This window comes from Python bivittatus, unplaced genomic scaffold (genome assembly GCF_059951505.1).
Source record: "Python bivittatus isolate LINGU-HERP-01145 unplaced genomic scaffold, Pbiv_v1 ctg000700_np1212, whole genome shotgun sequence".
NCBI lineage: Eukaryota > Metazoa > Chordata > Lepidosauria > Squamata > Pythonidae > Python > Python bivittatus.
In genome coordinates this window covers 54,430,143-54,451,971 of record NW_028277098.1, presented here as the reverse complement: position 1 = coordinate 54,451,971, position 21,829 = coordinate 54,430,143, and the positions used below count along the sequence as shown (strand labels likewise).

The following is a 21,829-nucleotide window of genomic DNA, read 5'->3' as shown; positions in this document are numbered from 1 at the left end:
AAGGAGAGAGATTTTAAATATATGTTGGGGGGGAGAGACTCTTTGTCCCAGGAGTATAATTTCATATCCACCCCTCAACCCCCATTAATGCCACTCTCCATAGCATAGATGATGATAGGCTTGCTTGCTGGAAACAAATTCGGAGATGGTTAAGAGCAGCTGTCCCTGAGTTTCAGCAATTAAACTCTCAGCATGATAACTAAAGATCGCACCTGCTTTGTGGGGATAGGCATACAGGGTTTGGGGAATACTGCACAGTGGCTAGATTAGGGGACTGATAATATCCATGGCTCCTGGCTGCCCTCAGAGCCTTGCTGAATGATATGTTGGCTCTGATGGAAGCCCCTGGCGTTATTGGAAATTGATGCAGCTGGCACTCTGGGGCTGGTCACTTGATGCAAAGAATGGGTTTTCTTTGATTCTTCTTTGCCATAGCAATAAACCAAGAAAACCCAGTTATATTGCCAGATAATAGAGTGGTAAGTCCTAACTCTAATAATACTGATTTGGAAGAATCCCCCAAAGACTGTTTGGCATGCCCAGGCCTTTGTGATGGCTGGGGAGGGGTGTGTGTGTGACACAGTCTACGCAATATATGCAGATGTATGTGCCAGTGAGTCTAGCAGATTTTTCTATAGAAAGAAGACAGCTTCCGGAAGGGGGTGATTGGAATTAAAGAAGTTTGTTTCCATTGCACCATTTTCTAATTGCAGTTTATTGCACCAGTGACAATATGATGATGTTGAGCCCAACTACAGTATCTATATGCCACATGAAAAAGAGAGAGGCTGCACATTCTAGAAAATGCAAAGGAGACAACAGAGGAAGGAGAGGATGAAATGAAAGCAGATGTAAACCTGATGATTGTGGCTACATGTAGTTGGACCTTGTTGCAATAAAGTGGGGTAGGCATCTTGGTAGTCCCCAGAAAGTTTGAATTCCATGCTCCACAACTTGTTGCCATTGACCATGCTGGCTGTGGCTGATGGGAAGGCACCTAATGGGAAAGTAAGCTGTAAGGGGAAATGTACAGTTAATATCCAGACCATATATATAATTCAGAAAGGAATGAAATTATTTAGTTGAAAAATTTTGAGTATATTAAGTTGGAGATCGTTTGAAAATACATTACAATAAGATCAAAATTATAATTTTGAGTAAGGTCTAAGTAATCATAACAGATCCAGAATGTTCAAATTGAGCATGTCAAAACCTAAAATTACATAAAGGTATTTTTTGAATAACATTTTAACTGAATATTCCAAATTATGACATAAAAGTTAGTTTTCATAAAACCAGCTTGAGCAGTCCTATTTTTTTCCTCAAAAGGCATATGGAGGTCAATAATAAGGACTTCTGTTCAGAAAATGATGGCCCAGTTATTATATTGCACTGAATTGGGAACTACAGTGAAAATTGTTTACCTGTGTAATAGGGACACTTTAAAATAATTATTTTAAAATGTTCCTGCTCTTACTAATGTAACACTGAGAGTACAAGAGGATCTTTCCTCTCTTAGAACAGTTTTATCATATAGATTGAAATTGTTGTTTCTGTCTGGATGTGTTTGGACCATAATTTAGCCTGCTGCAGTGAACCATGAGTTCACATGGTCACTGTTCTCCTCTCTGTACTTGAAAGAAGAAGATCAGAAGCTTGCAGTATAGATTATCAGTATAGCACATTATCTGAAACAAACATTGTAGTTAATCTGAACTCTGATTAGTGTCAAAATAACTAGCCAGATTCATAAACTATAAACTGAATTTCAACATATTATAGATAAGTCATGTTTTGTCTGTGTTAAGAGCGTTAGACACTTCAGTTAGTATAAAAGAGAATGAAGGAAGTGTGTGTATCAGAGGTTTGTGGCAGCTTTGGCTTGCAGTATTAAGCCATGGTTTACTCTTTATGTCCAAATACAACCAGTAGCTGGTTTTACCCATTCTGCTATGTCAGGCTTCTTCATGTTAGAAGCACATGTTTGTAGTTGTAGTAGGTGCAGTTCTGGTTGTGATAAGTAAATAGGCCACTTGTCAGGTGCTGGAGAACTGCTATTTCCAAAAACACTTGTAGGATCAAACAGCACATACTAGCCAGTCAATGAGATGTAACTCACTACTTTCTCAATTGGCTGATAGCAAATCTAGTGTTAGCAATGGACTTCACTCAGAGCACAGAAATCAAAAGTACACGTCTGTGTGCACACATACAGATACACAGTCAACACAAAGAAGAAGGACACAAATAAGACATGTCAGATTAAAATGTATAATGACAGAGATTGATCACTGTCTTGGTATGGTAAAACCTGCTGAAAAAGAAAGCTTTCACAAGTCAATGGAAGATCATGAAAGAATGGATTATGGTTACATTTTTTCTAGTTTTTTTTTTTTTTAAACTTCACTTTTTCTAAGTGTTCAGTTCCCGATGGGTGTTGCATTCTGAGCAGGTAAAGATGATTTCCTCTGAAAAGCATTAATTTTTCTTTGTAGAAACCCTACTTATGCCAATCTTAGCAGTAGATCCATTCACTGGAATCAGGTTTGCCAAATTCATAACACCATCTCAAAGATTCTAAAGTAGAAGAAAGGCTAGGTAGAAACTTTTCATCAATTATTATTGATATAACTAGGGAAAGAAAAATGTTTCAAATTGCTAGAATTTATCCAGCATGAATATGAAATTGAGATGATGTAGACAATTCAGTATAGGTTTCTTTTGGGTGTCTGTGCCATCAGGAACAAAAGACATTGACATCTTCTGTTTTCAGTTTTTTCCCCCCACATTGCTGTTCACTATCCCTGGATGGTCACTTGCTTTATGTGCTACCCTATTGCCAGAGAGATTTTTCTTCCACATCATTCTCAGGGAATTTGCCAGTCCCTATAATCTTGGTCCAGTGACATTCTACTTTCTTAGGTTGAATTGGTTTACAGCTGTGTCTGTTAAGGTATTTTGAACCATGAAACAGGATTTTCTGTAAATTAAAGTATGTCAGGATTGAAATTAGCATGTGAAAATATTAGAACAGGCTGGGCAACTACTAGAATCCTCCAGTCCAAGGCAATCTATAGTAGTTTGGAGTTGACTACTACTTTAGTAGGTACTTTACTTAAATCATCTGTTCCATTTTTACAACTCTGAATGAGTGGGGCTAGGGAAGAATAGTTAATCAGTTATCATTTCAAGCATCTCATGGTAGTGATGTAATTTTAGCATTAGGAATGATGCTGATTTAAAAGGTATAGTGATATGGAAGATTGAAGGATCCAAAGCAAAGAAATTACCCAGTTCTTATTTCATGTAGATTCCAGTGGTGAGATAGCAGAGAAGAAAAATTAAAAGGAGCAGATCTCTGCCCACAGTATCTGCTGAAGAGCTATTAACCAGATCCAAAACTGGAATACAGAAAGTGGTAGTTCCTTTTATGACTGAGCAGTATATCATGTGAAAATAACTTCACTGTTTATTTTTTTTAACCATACATTCAGATACCAGTGTTCAAAATGTGTCTATCATGCACCAGTTGTAAATAAGCTTGTGGCTTAAACTGATCTGTAATTTCCTTGAATATGAATACAGTACTGGAATGTGACAATGAAAAGAAATGATCATTAGCCAATATCTGAGCAATATTTTGCCTCTCTGAAGCTGAGGTTTTGACCCAAAATTCAACGATATGTTCATGAAGTGGAATGGTCTGTAGTGTATTATGCTTATTAGATTGGCATTCTCATGCATCTAATTCCAATATAATTCATATGCAGAAGAACATTTCAGTTACCACTTACACTGCACTGCTAATGCTAAATGAGGAACATTGAGCTGGGTTGAGCTTTTTGCAAGTCTTGTTCTCATTGAAAACTGTGTCCCACAGCAAATTTATCCCCCTTCCTCTGAACAGTAGTAAGATCTGATTGGGTGATTGATTGATTGATTGATTGATTGATTATGTGCCCTCAGGTCGTTTTCGATTCTTAGTGACCACATAGATAGATTTTCTCCATGATGATCTATCCCTAACCTGTTATTTCAGGTCTCCCAATGGTGCACTCATTGCCACTGTAACTGAGTCCATCCACCTTGCTGCTGGTCGTTCTCTTCTGTTTCCTTCCACATTTCCCAGCATTAGAGCCTTTTCCAGAGTGCTGTGTGTTTGCATAATGTGTCTGAAGTAGGATAATTTGAGCCTGGTCATTTGTGCCTCGAGTGAGAACTCTGGGCTGATTTGTTCGATGATCCATCAGTTTGTTTTCTTGGCTGTCCACAGTATTCTTAGGAGTCTTCTCCAACACCAAAATTCAAAGGCATCAATATTCTTCCTATCCTGCTTCTTTAAAGTCCAACTTTTTCTTCCATAGAGTGTCACAGGGAATACCACGGCTTGCTCGATTCTGATCTTTGTAGGCATAGACACATCATGGTACTAGTAATGCGGCACACACATAGCCTGGTTCCCGTCATCCCATGGAGATATGTGTTTAATCTGTTGCTTTGGGCCAATTGAACAAACAAGTTGATATACTGAATCTGTAGAATGGTTACATTTGTTACATCTGTTCTGAGTTCAGCATATGCTGAAACATTCCTGCAGTTTTTTTGCATTAAATTCTCTGCTTCCTATTCCACTTGTCATTCTGTTTCTGCCACTACTACAGTGGCATGATAATTGTGATAAGGTTGTGAATCGATATGCTGGTTTGGTACCATGTCAACATATCCATTTTTAGCAAGGCAGTTCTGAGTTTGGATATTGTTATTTTGTCCCAGATTGTCTGGCTTTACTTCTTTGGCATTGGATCACTGTTATAATAGGGGTACAGATAATAGCTTTTGCTCTGCCCTGAGTAGTGCAGAGCATACATTTGGAAGGAATTTTTTGGACTGTATTCCCAACTTGCTCCTTTATTCTACAGTCTCCAAATGACTTACATTTTGTACCCTAAAACATTTTGTAGCTAGGTTTTGAGTTATGGTTGTGATGTACTATGCAATTTGTTTCTAAATTTCTTTGGTAAACTTGATTTGAATTGTTATAATTAATATTCCTTGCTGGAGATTTATTGGATTAAGTTTGACTAGGCTACCTCTTGGGTCTTTATAGCTTCTACTTCTGCCCGCTCCAACTGTATGAAAAACAGCTGGTAAGGTATAATGTGAAAATGACTCAATGAGGGTTTGTTTTCTTCTGGATAGCTGTATTAGGGAGTCAGTATGTGCCTTAGGTGCAAGACTTACAGGGAGAAGGAGAAAAAGACAAATAGGTGGTCATTCTCTTACTATATTGTATTTGCTACTTCCATTACTAGAAAAATTGGTGCTTAAGCTTCTACACTCAGGGAAGTGAAGCTGACTTTTTTTCTAATTTCAGGGTAGCAGCAAACATACTTGTTCAGATCCTGAAAAACAGAAGATTTGAGTTATTCCCAGGCATATGAACATTGTTTAAATTAAAAATCTGTTAAGCAACTCAGAAAACACAAACTGGAAGTGATCTCTTCTTTTTGAATAACTTCTTTTCCATTTGCAACATTTTTAAAATGATTCCTAGTTTTAATGTTAAGCTCCCCACCACAATAGGAGGAGAACGCACCAACTCAGTGTCAGTCCCCAGCATATTCTTTGATTATAGCAACAGGCTCTTCCAGTTTAAGTCTCTTAAAATTTAGCATGGTTGGAATGACTTGGGACACATTTCTGTTCGCTTTTATTCTGTTCTTTCTTCTGATTAGAAACAGCTGATCCTTACGCTACAGATACTGGCCACACATTTGCAGATCCTCAAGTGCAGGGATAAACTTCTGCTATACATGATTTCACACATTCTGTGAAAACCATGTACTGTACTGGGAAGTACCTCTTGGAGATAAACTGAAGATGAGTTAAACACTTCTTTGAATGCTAGCCCCAGCCCAGATCAGGACCATGGAATTGGGGTGAAGGGAACCTCAACACCCCTCCCCCCAAATATTGGCTTCATCTTTTAAATTATATCCTAGTGTTGTTTTTTAAAAAAAATTCCCAGAAAAGTTGTGAATGAGAAAAGTCCAAATCTCTCTTTCCCATACCATGACACAAGAGGAAAAGATCAAGACCTTGATTCAGTTCTAGTAACTTTTTATACCTGATCCCTTTTTACACTTCCTTTGGAATAAATGGCCATTCTCTTCCCAGCCTTGAGAATTGGAGATGTCTGTTCCTTTGCTCTCTAGCCTGAGAATCATTGGTTTTCACCTCACAGGTTCAGTCCTTCACCCAGAAATTGCTTTTCCTTTACTCTGCAACTTTCTGTTTTATGGAAACCAAATTTCAACGTAAATTAGTATGCTTTAGTATGAGACAGGGATAGATCAGGATCTATAGGTAGAGCTTTGTGCGACTTTGTAACAGATTAACCAGGATTTCCAACCCCCAATTACATAACAGCAATTTTAAGGCCTAAATTAGAATTCAGAATATTGGAATGCTGATGTAATTTTCTATGTGTACATGCAGGTCATCCTAGCTTATGTCTCATGGAGTTCAGTAAAGTAAGTTTCCATCTGTCTCATCCTGGTTGAAAGGTCATTGCCACTAAACAGAACTGGTTCTATAGATTTGAAGCTTGGTTTCCCCTGTTTAAATTCCCCTATAATTTGAGTAAATAAAACCTCCTCCTCCTCCTAGGCTCCACCTGCCACATATCTAAGTACTTTCTTTTGTTTCTCACCCACTCCTTCATCTAGCCTTCTAGGAATTTCAGCAGTTCAATAGAAATGGGTGCAAAGAATGGAAATAAAATTGCTCACTTAGGACTCATCAACTGATTTCTGATATAGATTGGGCAGGTTTCAATATCTCAGCTTCTCTCATCTTTAAAAGGAGAGAGTGACAGCAGACTGACATTTCTGACATCTTCTTTGCATCTTTATGCTGGCAGAATGTAGGACTTTGTGCATAGGGAGTGGGACTAACCATGTAAATAGGATCACCCAATTCCATATAAGCTGCCTGTAATCTATTGCTAGTTATTTAGATGAGGAATGTTGGCTGTGCCATTTCTTGTAACATAAAATTTGATGATTGGGAGAAATTGCACCTATCAACATTATCTTTTCTACATGGTAAAAGAGAATCCTAACTTTATTTCTTGATGCCATTTATTTCAACAATATTTAACCAACAATATTTAATATTTAACTTACCCTGTTGGCTTCCAGTCCTGTCTTCTGACTCTGAATCATGAGTATTGTTTTACTCCTGAAAGACAACTTAGAGAATTTTTTTTTCTTTCCATGTGAGTGCTGCTGTTGCCATTCTTGCTTGCACAATCCCAAGTCAAGAATTTATGGACCAATCTTAACTGATTCTGCTGGTTCCTTCTGAACCTAGATTCCTAATTCCTGATTATCTGGGCCAAATCCTGCAACCCTCTCTCTTCCTGAACGTCATGTTTTACTTTTCTAGTGAGTTTTTTCTCTAACCACCATCACCCCCATTCCCATACTGTAGTGTCATTAGACAGTTACAGGGCAGTATCTGCAAAACTTGACATATCAACAATATGCTAGTGGCATACAGTTTTCTTAGTAGTATGGCACTGTAGAAGACCAGCACTCCAAAGATGCAGAATGGGAAAAATGAAGACTTCACCTCAAAATTCAGTTATCCCCCAGTTGTAGAGCAAATCTGCCAAATTCTTTACATGGATCTATTGTTTTTGGGCAACAGCAAGCCTCTACTCCCTTCATAACTTAGGGAGAAGAAAGGGGGATTATTCAGGAGATAAAATGCATTTTATCAGTAAAGTCAATTGCAATGTAGGGAATCAGATAGTGACTGCAAAATAGAAAGAGTTTGTTTGAAAGATTTAGGTTTACCATGAAGTTGCTGAAACTCTGGGATTAAAGAAGATGTGTGCTGCCTGAAGCATGTTTATACAAAGGTGATAGAGAACAGGCATTTGTAAATGATAGGATGCCTTAATGTCAGAGGCTTTATAGGTGGTGATGGGAGCCTTCTCTCCAAATCAAAGCTTTAATCTGGACCTCAGTCTAAAAGCATGGCTTTTCCTTCATTGCCTGATAAGGAAATCTGGGCTCCAGCCGTTGCCATAGCAGCTATTGCCCTTTGCCAAACAATGAATAACGGTTAGAAAACCACATGCAGATTTTCTGTTGGAGGTTTGGCTTCAGGCATGCAGATGATTGTGTCCCTTTATAATTCTGTGCTTATGCCACCCAAATCCATGTTGCAGCTGTTCAGTTCCTCAGCCTTGGGTTTCCCACATATCCCCACCTCTACAAGGTGTCCCATGTGTTAGTCATCTATCATTTGTCCTGCCACTCAAAATCCTTATTTCTGCAGTAATTTATTAAGTTGGCACAAACAAATAAGCCAAGGGTATACTGTGCAAAAAAGTGCCCACCTAGAGAGAAGAGATTATCAGCCCCTCCTACCTGGAATATCTGAGGCATGCAATCTTCAGATTGGAGAGCCCTTTAGCTATTTGAATAGCACTCCTGAGGACAGTGTTTGCTGATCTTAGTGGAGAACAAGGAAGGGATTCATAAAGCCTAAAGGCATTGTGTGTATGTGTGTACATGTTTGTGTATCTGTATGCATATGAGGGGGAGAAGTAGTATATCAAGACTGAGTACTGGCAGCTGTTAGAGTTGAATCAGAAACAGAGTAAGAGCCAAAGACTCAGAGCTAAAAAATTCTCAGAAATACCATATAGCCAGGTAGAGCTTGGTACTCATGATGGATCCAGTCCAAACAGGAAGCCTTTCATGGCCCTTTCTGTTCAGAAGAACCCAGTCACCAGCTTCTCTAGAGCCTGAGAATACTTCACTGCCTAAGATGATGTTCCGGGCCACAGTTCTGTTCACTCTTCTACACAAAAAGAACCCAATGTTCCTGATTTGATAAGGGGGGGGTTATATCTGTACTAGATGCATATTTACATACTGCATGCAAGAGTTCTGTCTGTTTGGCTGACTTCCTGCAAGTTTACTTGATATATACTGTTATCAAAATGTAATGGTTAGTCTAGACCAGGGTTTTTCAACCTTGACAACTTGAAGATGTGTGGACTTCAACTCCCAGAATTTATGGTGGCTGGGGAATTTGAGCTCAGTAGAGAGTAAGATCAATGGCAACATGTACTTGATGAGTTCCAAATAGAATACACAGGATGTATACTATATAAAAAATAAATTCCTCCCTTCCACATGGAAGTCGTGTAATAAAATAAAACAAGCACATGACATAATAATACTAATACTACTACTAATAATCAGATTTTTTATCCCACTTTTTTATATATAACTCCAGGTGGCAAACAGACCTAATTCTCCTGCCTCCTATTTCCCCACAACAACAACCCTGTGAGGTGGTTTGGGCTGAAAGAGAGTGACTGGCCTAAAGTCACCCAGCTGGCTTTCCTGCCTAAGGTGGGACTAGAACTCCCTGTCTCCTGCTTTCTAGCCTGGTACCTTAATCACTACACCAAACTGGCTTTTAATATCTGTGCCTCTCTGTCTCAGCACTTAAAAGAGAAGATGGGCAGTATATACTATACTAAAAATAGACTAATTGTGTGGACTTTGACTCACCTAATGCTGAGTAGGGAATTCTTTGAACTGGACATAATCTGGAGGACTTCAACTCAAAGCACCCCAAATTCACTAGTTAAATCAGATACACTGCTGCCTATTGTCTTAACAAATTGTTTTGGTATGCTATAATCACTTTACTTTTGTTTTATTTTCCATTGTTCTATGGGAAAGTTTTGATGTGTAGTTCTTAAATAGAAAATTATTTTTAGTGTTTAAATTAGTCTTCTAAACTAAAGCTATATTCACAGGCAGAGTATAATGATTTGAGATGAAATAGTTAGACATGGTAAATAATTCTCGTTCATTTTCTGTTCTGATTTAGAATATAATATGGTTAGGATGCTGAATTTGGATTTGACCCACATTTGGATACTTGCTGAGCAATAACATTCAATAAATGACCTTTGCACATCCTTTCTGTTGATTGTCATAGAGAAAGGAGCACAACCGTTGCAGCTTGAGTGCTGAGCCCAAAGCACAAATGGTACAAAATAGAAGACAGTAAAGGATAAAATTAGCAGATGTCTCACTGTCAGGGAATCTCACAGTCAACTGATAAAATTAGTAGATGCCATAGGGAAATTTCTGTGATATTTCTGTGGGTGCAGTTGAAGTAACAAATATCAGTGACCTGACAGGCTGAAATCATTTGTATACTTAATCTGAAGAATCCCCTTGAACATTGGATTCTAAGTAAATCTGCATAGTTTCTGTTTGAGTCTTAGAATCATAATCTAAAAGACAGTGTGATGATCCACCTGTCCGTGTGGGAAAACTGGTGCTACAGCATCCCTGGTTGGTAGTTATCCAATTTCTTTCTTTTTTTTTAAAAAAACTTTTAAACTCAGGACAGCCCTCTACTCTGTAGTGGCTCTTCAACATGGCAGCCACTAGTTCCTGTGCAGAAACTCACTGGAAATGAAGTTGGCTTAAAAAAGTGTTTCTGGATTTCATCCCCTTCCTTTACATTGGCCTCAGTGATGGCCTGGTGTTCCCTTTGTCTACAATAAAATGAGGTGCAGCAGACAAAATGGACAGCACCACTTGAACTAGTGCAGGTTGGAAAACACTATATTTGATGCACAGCAGGAAAATGATGAGTGGAGGTTTCCTTCATGGCGGGCAGGGGATAGGTCGAGGACGACGTTGTGCACTCCTACTCTTGAGATATTTTCAGTGGCTCATACTTGTGCTGGGGCAAGCTGGTTGTGCAGATCAACGGTACAATATTCTGTTTTGAGTTTAAAGTCATTCATATTATCAGGAAAAGGATTGCAGTACATTGTGTTTGCATTCTGAATAATTTTTGAGTAGGGTTTCTCTACTTAAGATAGCTAAAATACTTGATACAGTATTTTAATCTTCAGGTAGCTGAGGATCTGCAGTTGATCTAAGCTGCCTGATAGCAAAATTCAGCTGTATCAACCTGCATTTTTCAGTACAAAGAGAAGTTGGTCTAGCTCAGTGTTGTCCAAACTTGGCCACTTTAAGATGAGTGGACTTCAACTCCCAGAATTCCCCAGCCAGCATGGCTGGCTGGGGAATTCTGGGAGTTGAAGTCCACTCATCTTAAAGTGGCCAAGTTTGGACAATACTGGTCTAGCTTATACAAAGGTGCTTCTTTTTGTTGGTTTCTTGTTCATGCTTCCTGAGGCAACATAGATCATGCAGAGAGGTCGCAGCTTATGGCCATTATGCAACAGGAGGGTCTTTCCCTCCCCTCATTGACAGATCTGGCACTCTGGGCAGCACCAGCATTCCCACCATTTCCTCATTTCGATAGGCTGACTGGGGTTTGCAGAGGGACTTGTTCAGGCATGGTCTGGTATCTGAGACTCAGACCAGGTTCTTGCACCCTTGGAAGGGCACATTGGGCTAATTCTACCAAGCACAGTCACGGATCTCCTGAACTGTTGTATGTGCCACTGACCCCTCTGATATTCCCCATTTTGCTCCTTTTATGGGGCAAGGGATGCAGAAGTGACATAGCTCTTAAGTCATGCACTATTTTATCTACACACTAGGTGTTTTCCAGGGATGAAGAATGTGACTGACCAGTCTCCCCATGGCTCTCCAAAGATAACTATCATAGATTTCCAATTTGAGAATGAAGGGCTTGAGAGTGCTGTGTTTTTCTTAAACATGTAGGCCCATATGGACCTCCCTTGTGAGTTGACAAATGACCTCCAGTTCTCCTGCTGTTTTTGAGCTGAGCGCCTTCTCTTTGTCAGGGACATCGGATGTGTTGAAGTACAACATTGCCACTGTGCCTTTTTTTTTTTTTGCTTTCTGTGGCTCTGGGAAAAAGTGCAGCTCTGCTAGATGCTTTGTTAGTAGTTGTTGCCATGGAGATACTGAGGCGATAGTGAAGCAGCCATCTTTCCCTGAAAGGAGGAGTAACATAGTGGGGGAGATTTCCCGTTCACCTTTGTTCCCCAGCAGCAGGGTCTCCATTTGCAGAGAGTTCAGCAGAGGCCAATCTTGTGGGCTATAGGCAGAGCACTGGTCCCACAGGCAGGCAACTAACCAACTTTTGCAGAAATAATAACTATAGCATCATGAGGGTCTTTGAAGGGAGAGATGCTCAGGGTGTGTTGCAGGATAATAAATCTGTTTTCAGATATTTGAGGGGATTGAGTGAGAATCAGGCCAGATGTTATAGTCTCAGAAATGAGCATAGAGGTCTCCTGATACGTAGAAAGCACTCTGTGAGGAAGATATTTGAGTGCCAAGGCAACTATGAATGGTCTCTCTGCAGAGTGAGCACTCAGACCTGAAGAATTGGGTAGTGTCATATTAGCTGTTTTCTGCTTAACAACTTTTAAAGTCTGATGCATGTGAAGCAAGAATTAATATTTGATAATTGATACTAATTTAAAACTTATTACTAAATGCTGATAGAGGATCCGTCTATGCTGTTCCCCACCCCTAGTCGGTAGGGAAGGTGGAAAATGATTGCCTTATTCAAAAGCTTTAAGCAATAATACTCCAGTGTATAGTTAGCACTCACTAGCAATAATATTAATTCTTCCTTGCTTTTTCTACCTGACCATCCCCCCCTTTGCATGGCCTGTGTGGCCAAGAACATTATACATTCAACAGAAAGGATGTTATTTCACTTTCCAGGACATATTAGAAAACTGTAAAGCAAACAGTGAGCCAAGTGATGCATCTTCCATGTTCTCTTTTGGGAAAGAGGTTTCAATTTCTTCTACCTCGTAAAACAAAAAATGTTCACTAAACTATTCAGAAATATTTATCAAATAATTCAGGAAGACTAATTTTAGTAGACAGCAAAGCTTAATTACAATTGGTGGAGGTGTGATAATTACAATTAATTCTAGTTTGCTCAGAATAGTTATTACATTGTTGAAGTGTTTACACACCACAAAATTTACTGGTGGCATTCGCTTATTAACAGGCAGTGTTGGTCATGTGTATACTATTGTAAAACAAGGTGTCTGCCTCCTCAAACAAGGGAATCTTTAGACACAGAGCAAGTGGAATTGGCATATGGAACAATGAAGGCTTAAGTAGGTTGATTCTATTCCAAATGTGTTGGATTTCAGTTTTAATAATTCCCAACAAGAATCCTGAAGGCCAAGGAAGCCTGGTGTGTTATGAAGCACCGGATCTCTAAAATGACTTTTATAGTAGTTACAGTATCTGAAGATGAAGGAAAAAGCCCTTGTTTAAGAGAGCTTGTCTAAAGTAGATTGTTTCTCTTACCATGTTCCAAAATATGCCATAAATCAACATTGGTGAGATGTTTTCATATATAGGAAGAATGCTGCCACTTTTGCCCAATGCATGTGCCACTTCCTCTGATTTGCTCAGAGTGATCTGTATAATGAGTTACCCGGGGCAAAATGTTTAATTCCTCCTTCTATCATATATTGGGAGTTATAGGTTCCATATGGTATTTCTTTCATTTTCTCTGCTGCCAGTTCGTAGTTTTCTGGTGAAAGGCCTTTGCCCCCCATCTCTGAACATCTCAGTGAGCTTCAAGCAGACTTTTGTGGTCCAAATAAGTTTCTCAGTAATGTATAACTTGCTGATTGCAAAGCACAGCCTCAGGCATCTGCTCAGGTATGTCTTACCACACAACTGAATCTGAATGAGATTCCTGTATCCCAGGGCCTGCTCAGTTTTCGGCTGGTTAATCCCAATCTTCCAGAGTCCCAGTATTTCCTTTCCATGCCTTAACCTGCTGCCTTTTACATAAATATTAACACTGACCGGGGGGGCGGGGGGTTGTTTTGATTGTTTTATTTTTGTGATAACTGGAAAGGATGCAAAAAAAGAGGAAAAAATACAATGTTTGGATGTGATACAGCTGATTCAAAAGTAATATTGGTCTAGAGAGCCTTTATCCTAAATTTCAAAGAAATACCCATGTTAGGGTTCTTCGACATGTGACATTTATGCCTATTTGGGATCATTGTGAAAAAGGAGCAGTACAGTATAGCAAAGTTGTGAGGCTTCTGCAGCTGTTCTCCAGCTGAGCTGTTTAACTTCCAGCTTGCCCATGTCACAAGAGGAAACATCGCTGTGGTTAGGAACGGACATCTATGCAGCAACCATCTGGAATTTAATTATCAGAGTGGAAACTGAATCAGGTTTGAACTACCCAGAAACAAAAATATTGAAGCTAAAAATACACTGTGAGGTATGGTGCCACCTTCAAAATGTGCAAACACATTGAAAAGGACTGCTTAATTTCAGTGTACCTAAACTTTTTAGTCCAGATGGCATGATCACAATTTTTTTGAGCATGGTGATTGATGTGTCTAAACTCAAATTGCTGTTTTACCAGAAGGCAACTTGGTGAGGATGTTCCCTGCCATATCTTCTAGCCCCAGGATGCTTCCTACCACATTCTGTTTATTTGTCTTCTTTCTGCACAGATGGGAACAGTTCCAAAGAAAGCACTGGATTGCAAGTTACGTACCATTTTTATTTTCTAAGGGCCCAGGTGGATTTCAGAGGCATTCTACTAAATAAAGACAATGCTAGAGGCTGTTGCTTTGCAGCATTCCCGATTGTTTAAATAAACAAACACAAAAAATAATCCCATATACATTTATTCTATGTGATTGTAGCAAATCTACACAACAATCTGCCTTTGTCATGTATCTTCTGCCCTTTAATTTCATTACTTCTTAGATTTTTGCTAGCAGCTTTTAGCTAGGTGGTTATATAGTACCTGTATCCATATTCTACTTGGAGTGTTTCTCGCATGGCAATGGAATGTGCCTGACCACCTTGTTAGAACCCATAACATTAATTTCATGGAGAGCATCAAGTAGTTAACAGGTGGGAGTTGCTAGCTTTTGCCTTGATAGGCTTTCCTATTCCATTCTTGGACTGAATGTCAGGATTCTTTAATTTCTTGGATTCTCACTTTCCCGGTTGTAGAATCGGGCTGTGACCATTTCCTCCCTTTGGATCCAGGGTCTTTGGATTCCTCACTGAAAGGAATGCAGCATTGCCTTCACTTTTGGATGAAATATTTAGTAAATGCAAACCTGGGTCATCGTTTAATCCTGAACTATGGTTGCAATTCTTTGTCCACTTACTGTGTGCTTATGCTGATAGAGAGGTAGATAAATGCAGATTTATAAGTACACTGTAATTTAAATAGAAATACAATTAATCTTATTGTTGTTGGGAAGACTGTGGCTAGTGATCCATGTGCTCGTCAGATACTGATTGGGGATGGGCAGGTGCACAGCCTCTGACATAGGTCCTGTTATTAAATAGAGGATTATCCTCTATTAAATAGGAAATGCAGAGAATTCACTCACTAGGAAATATCTCTGAACTCAATGGACAGTAGAATAATAGTTTTATTAGGTCCAACCAAAGTTTACCATGATGAATTCAAATACTTGTTCACTATTTTGTGACATTTTAATGGGAACTAATAAAGATATTGCCTGCATCACACATCATGCTAAGCCATAATGTGATTCATTTGTTTGTGGCTTAGAATATTATGTGTCAGTTGTGGTTTATTGAACAATAAAACATAGTTAAGTAATCCATGGCTAAGCTTGATTTGTGAACCTACCCATTGCCCCAATGTAGATTTTTGGAATTTTTCTTATAGATTGGCATACCTGTCATTGGCTTTTATAAATTTAACAGAGTAGACTTCTGAGTAGACATGTGTAGCATTATACTGTAAAGGTACTTCAGTGAATATAGGTATTGGGTGGATTTGCAAATAGATCTGAAAACCTATATGGTTGCTAACCATAAAGAGGTAACTTAGGGAGTCTGCGCAGGGCACTTCCATTTCATGCACTGTATTTACATTACATCTTTGTAGTTCAGGCACTGAGAGCTGCTGTTTTGTATGCTGGGTTTAGCACATACGCATCAGATCTGAAATATATCTCAAGTGTCTCTTACTGAAAATGAAGGGGGACTAAGGCATTTTCCCAAGGGAATTTTCTAGTGCAGGTGCCAGGGAATGTTACTACTCCTGACTCCTGGGAGCTACTCAACCGGTAGATTCCTACCATTGCTCAGATTAAGGAAGTTAATTATTGACAGCATTTGACTGAACTGGAAGACTGAACAGACCAGCTGTAGCCTCTTCTGTGACTGGGGGTAGGTGGAAGAAAAATAAGGTTTAGGGCACTAATGTCCATTTTTAAAAATCAACTATAGGGCAGACAAGGTAATGGCTATCTCAAATAGTTCTCCTCTCCTTGTTTTGTGTAAGTAGTTGGCACTTTGTTCAGCTATTTGTGCTTGTGGCTCCATATACAAAATGGATTGAACAAAACCAGACTGGAGACCCCCAGTAGTGAGTTGGAGCTCAAAGGGCCTGTGCATGTGAGAGGGGGAGCAAATGACTTTGCATTCATTATGGTTTAATAGGGTATGGGAATAATTTCTTGGAACTGCAGGTCGTAGATGGTTTACAACTGTGGCAGAAATAGCATTATTCCGTCAGGCCTTTGACTCAATTTTTGTAACTGTTCTTATTCTAATTATATTGCACTGGCTTTATTGTATAGGGTATTCTATGGTCATGGAAGCAAATAGAAAAGACCCAACCGTGAAGAGTTTAGATGTTGAAGAAGGAAAAAGAAAGAGACAGATTACTTGCATTAGGAGTAAATACCGTGTGACTGGTGGTTTTTCCTCTGGCTTGGAATTCTCCCAACCAGGAACATGGGATGGCCCTGGTCTCTCTATTTTTCTTACAAATATAGATTGTTTTTTGTGGGGAAGGGCATGGTAGACACATATTAATTTAAAAGGGAATGCCACTTTGGTTTCAGATGATCCTGAACATTGCACTGCGCACCTACATCTCATAAAAATTTTGGACCTGGTTGAACAGTATGTGTGTGTGTGTGTGTGTGTGTTTTTCTATGGAACTATTATTCCTGCATGTTTGTTGATGTCAATACAGTATAATAAAGTATGTCCACTTGCCCTATGTCCATCTGCCCTTGTGACTAACAACAGGATGATTACTTCCTGACCATGCAGCTCATTTGTTTCCCCTCTCCTCTTTCTCTTTGCTTGAGCCAAAGTACTGGCAGAAACCAGGGCCATCCTACTTCCTGCTTTTGTTTGCTCTGGGCAACCTGTTCCAACTTTTACTATAGCATCATTTTCAGTGCCTCTCTTTTCATTGCATTTGGTCATAATTTCTGGATACTTTCGTAAGCATATAAGCTTTTCCCCACTTTTTTTTTTCTTTTGCACTTCTGTTTGGACATACTGGATGAACCTGAATATCATCCAGAATAACTGGATATCTACAACAGAATCTGAAACAGGGAGGGACAAAATGATAGTCAGAAAGTGATATCATCATGTCCAAAATAGGCAACAGTAAGAGAATTTTTATCACAATAACATTTTTCCCTTGCAGAGAGACGTTGTAGTGATTATCCTTTATCATCTCTTTAGATCTCAGTGCATTCCTTTGTATATATGTATTTTGTTCACATCCTGCCTGATTAGCCTAATCCTAAATTCTTAGAACAACTAAAAAGTATAAGTTAAGAAATAATCAAGTTAAAAGTCTCAACAGATTTATGCAATACAGCTTACAGTTATGGCAGCTAAACAAAAAAATAAGAATAAAGCCTGTCTTAATTTTGATCCAGAAGATCAAAGATCTTTCAAAAAAGGAAGGATTTTGAAAGTTTTCTGAAAGCCAGGATGTGAGTATCAGGTTGATACTGCCAGAAAAGTAGTTTCAAAAGTAGAGACTGTAGCTAGAAAAACTTTCAACCTTGCTTCCAGAGTTGGAATATCCCAGGATACCAATATGCGCGGCACAGCTTTCTTCCGTGTTTTTAGGGCATGACAGGGAGTACAGTATATAAAGCAGGTTGTCCTGCTTTAAATTTATGGATTTCAGGCCTCTTAAGGGATGGATGTGCTCTCCTGCGGGCCAGATTATATCTCTGGATCATCTCCATCTTCTTGAAGTTTTACCCATAGGTGTTATCTGGCATCCAGATAGGAGTCCCACTTCAAAGCGTCTAGATCTTCAACGAATAATCCTTTAAATAATTTCTCCCAGTGATTTTGTACAACAAAAAAACATATACTGTAGGATAAGCTACTTTCTGGGGCAACTAATAGGCAACTGCCATCAAATGTAGCAATAAACTTCCAGGCTTATCTGGTGGCAGGTTGTCCCTAGGCAGGACTGAAACCATTCTCAAGCAGTGTCCATCACTCAGAGGAGTAAGTTGATTGGTGTTATCAAATGCAACCATAAGGAGAAACAACAACCTAATGAGGGTTGTACTACTGTACAGCATGGTCAAGATTGTTTTGGAACCATATCAAACTAGATTGCAAGACTGATGTAAAATTATTTTTTCAGGGCAGTTTAAAGATGGGTTGGGCTATGGATGCAGAAACTAGACCTTGCAACCCCAGAAAAACCTATTCTCTGGGATCATGTTAATAATTCTGATTGCTTTTGTTGGGTGGGGGTCTTTTAGTTCCTTCAGCAAGTGACATGACACTAGGATAATAGGAGTAGATCACAAGAGCCCAAAGTATCAGCAAAGAGAGTATTTGCTGCACAGCAAACAGTACTCAGCAAAGATATGAGACTGGGACATCAGCCTACAACATCTCTTTAGAGGGGCACTGAAATGGTGGCAAAGCATATTAGATGTCACTTCTGTTTCATTGGGATAGCAGATGGTGAAATCTGATCCAAAGTATTCTTTAAAAAAAAATGGGTATGGTGGGTTTGAAAGCCAGTTTTGTGTAGTGGTTAAGGCACCAGGATAGAAATCGGGAGACCGTGAGTTCTAGTCCTTCCTTCAACATGAAGCCAGCTGGGTGACTGACTTGGTCAGCCTCATGAGATAATCCAGACACGAAGCACACACAGAAGTACAGAAGTACCAGCTGTACTTTATTGTAAGGTTATATTAACAGAATCTTGCAAGTCTGGAAGTACATTTCTTCCCCATTGCCTTTGCAGTTCAAGAAACTAGGGAGAGTCCCTTCTGAGATGTTTGCCGTGCCCACATTCCTTTTGTAGCTAAGCTGCCTCTTGTCCGACTGTTCCCCTGGCTGTGGTTCTTCCCCCTGTCTCCCAAGGTCATTCCCACATTACACTCTCTTTCAGCCCTAGGAAGAAGGCAATGGCAAGCCATTTCTGAAATCTTGCCAAGAAAACTGCAGGGACTTGTCTAGACAATCACCAGGAGTCAACACTGACTTGAAGGCAAACATGCGTTTATAGCGGGTTTTGGAACTTTATGCAGGTCTTCAATTTGAGACAATTGGGAATATTGGAAAAGCATTTGTACATACTGTATGAAAGTATGAGGTAAACATAGTCCTGGGATACATTAGTGGCCAGTATTTCTTGGAACTTTTTTTTTTTTTGAGATTTTTAGATATTCAGCCAAAAGTTACAGAAATAACCATCCCGTAGGCTAACACTGCAAGGAATATATGTCTCTATCTTGACATCAAATCAACATAACATGTGACATCATGCCATTGCTTTCTCTGTTTTCTTATCTTTCATTTCTAGCACCTAATCAGGAAACATGAAGAGTGTTGCTATCACATTGCACATCACGCCCATGCCTTGTCTATACACAGGCAGAAGAATGAGGTGATAATTGAATTGAAAAAGTCCTTGAATGGGCTGTATCATTTCAGCCTTGGTAACTGGGGCTGCAGCAGTCAAATAAACACCTGGCAGGGAGCAGGTTGGGATAGAGCAAGCGTCCTGATTTTGTTTTAAGTGCAAATAACTTGCAATTGCAAATAAGGAAACAATACAAAGTAGCAACCCCCACCTGCAAGGTAAAGTGGTATAATTGTTAAAGCGATTCTTCTTGCTTTAAGAACCTGCCATCTTGATTTTGCTTCGTGTAGATCAAGTTTTAAATGTATTACAAGAAAGAGAGTAGGGAGAGATACTAGTTGCATCAGCTCCATGTTTTGTGGAAAATCTGCTTCTGGCATAAGAATGAAAACTGACTATGCCTCAAATCTTTCTTAATGTAAAGGATGTTCAGTTTGACCAATATGTTAGTCTTCTGTCTCTTGTCTTCATGAAGCTATGGATTTTCACCATTGTAATTTCTAAGTAGACACCCTCATTTGCAGCTATTCCAACTTCAAGTGACAAGACTGAAAGTTATTTGGTCATTACCTGATAAAATGAATTACCTGATAAAATAAAAAATCTGCTCATTTCGTTTGTGTTTTTGAATCGGTCGTTTAATTGAAAAATTGAATGGTTGAAATTCAATAAAATGATGAACTGAATAGCAAGTAGAGAACAAGAATCCTGCAGATAAAAAGCTATGTGCAAAAAATCTTTACAGATAATCTAAAATTGAAAATTGAATCTTTCTAAGGAGGCTGTTCCACAACAAAGAGCCACAACCGGGGAGTGGGGGGGAATAGAGTTAGCTACCGTTCAAAGGAGATGGGATATAAACCAAGGTCTCTGATGTTGACCATTGCAGAAAGGAGAGGCATAAGGAGGGAAGCAATTCAAACATTTTGATCCCATATAACTTAGAGAATTCTAACTAACAAGCAGCACTTTGAATTGTCAGTAGCATATTTTGCCCCAATTGAAGTTTCTGCTTTTCAGAAGTAGCTCCATGACCATATTGTTTTCAGCGTTACCGTGTGTTAGTGCACATATTGATATGCATTAACACAGAGGTATATCTCTTGTGCCATACATTTGTGTGAAGGTATGAATGCTTATATATGAAAGATGGAATACAAGAGATCCACTCAGTGCAGGCCTTAGAGACAGGAGGGTTTGTTCTGGAAAAATTCAGCTTCTGCATTGGAAAAATGCCAGAGATTCAAGACATGCAGAAAAATGATCTCTAAAAAGATTTAGGAAGGTATTGTTTTCAAACAAGAGATGGTTCCCAGCATGTAGTTGTTCTCAAAAGTGAACTGGATGAGACAATGGCACCTAGATGGAAAAATACCAGGAGGCATGAGAAGAATTCCAAACTCAGACAGGCCAAACCATGTAAAGAATTATAAAAGAGAATGGGGACTGTAGTACTTTGGACCATCACATAGAATGAAGTATTGTGCATGTCAGGTATCCCATCTTCATTATTCTGGAACTCAAAACTATCTAGACTTTGAGCTGGGTAGGTATGTATGGCTGTGTATGTGTGTGTGTATATGAATGAATGAGTGAGTAAAGCTTTTCATTCACAAAGGGAACAATAAAACTTGTAATTTAACATTTGTTTCTGCATGTCTTGAATCTCTGGGTAACAAACAAATAGCACAGGAGGGGTTATAAAGACCCTGCCTATGAAATTCTGTGTGACAGCTCCACAGAGTGTATTGCAGTAATCCAAACTGGATGTGAGAAAAGCATATTTAATAGTACCTCATCTAGTTTCACCAAGATGGGTGAAACTGGCAATTGGTACCACTACAGCTAGACAATAATATCAGGGGGTGAGGATGGGAATGATATGGTACCAGTTATAGATTAATAGGTATCCTAGAAGTCAGGGATGCACCATTTACAGTGGAGAGGAAGAAAATTATTCTGGTTTGGTTTTAGTTTCAAATGATCACTTAAACCAAGGATATGCAACATGTGGGACTCCAGAAGTTGTTGAACCCCCATCCATTCCAGTCACCATGGTCAGTGACAGAGGATCACACATTGCTCATCTCCGATCCATGTAGATGGAAGTAGAATAGAATAT

General features: G+C 39.1%; 1 protein-coding gene across 1 annotated transcript in view; it reads left to right on the top strand.

Moving 5' to 3' along the window:
* The window catches only part of CELSR2 (cadherin EGF LAG seven-pass G-type receptor 2), a 99,094-nt gene that overhangs the window by 7,240 nt on the left and 70,025 nt on the right, over positions 1–21,829 (top strand). The gene's annotated exons all lie outside the window — the stretch shown is intronic.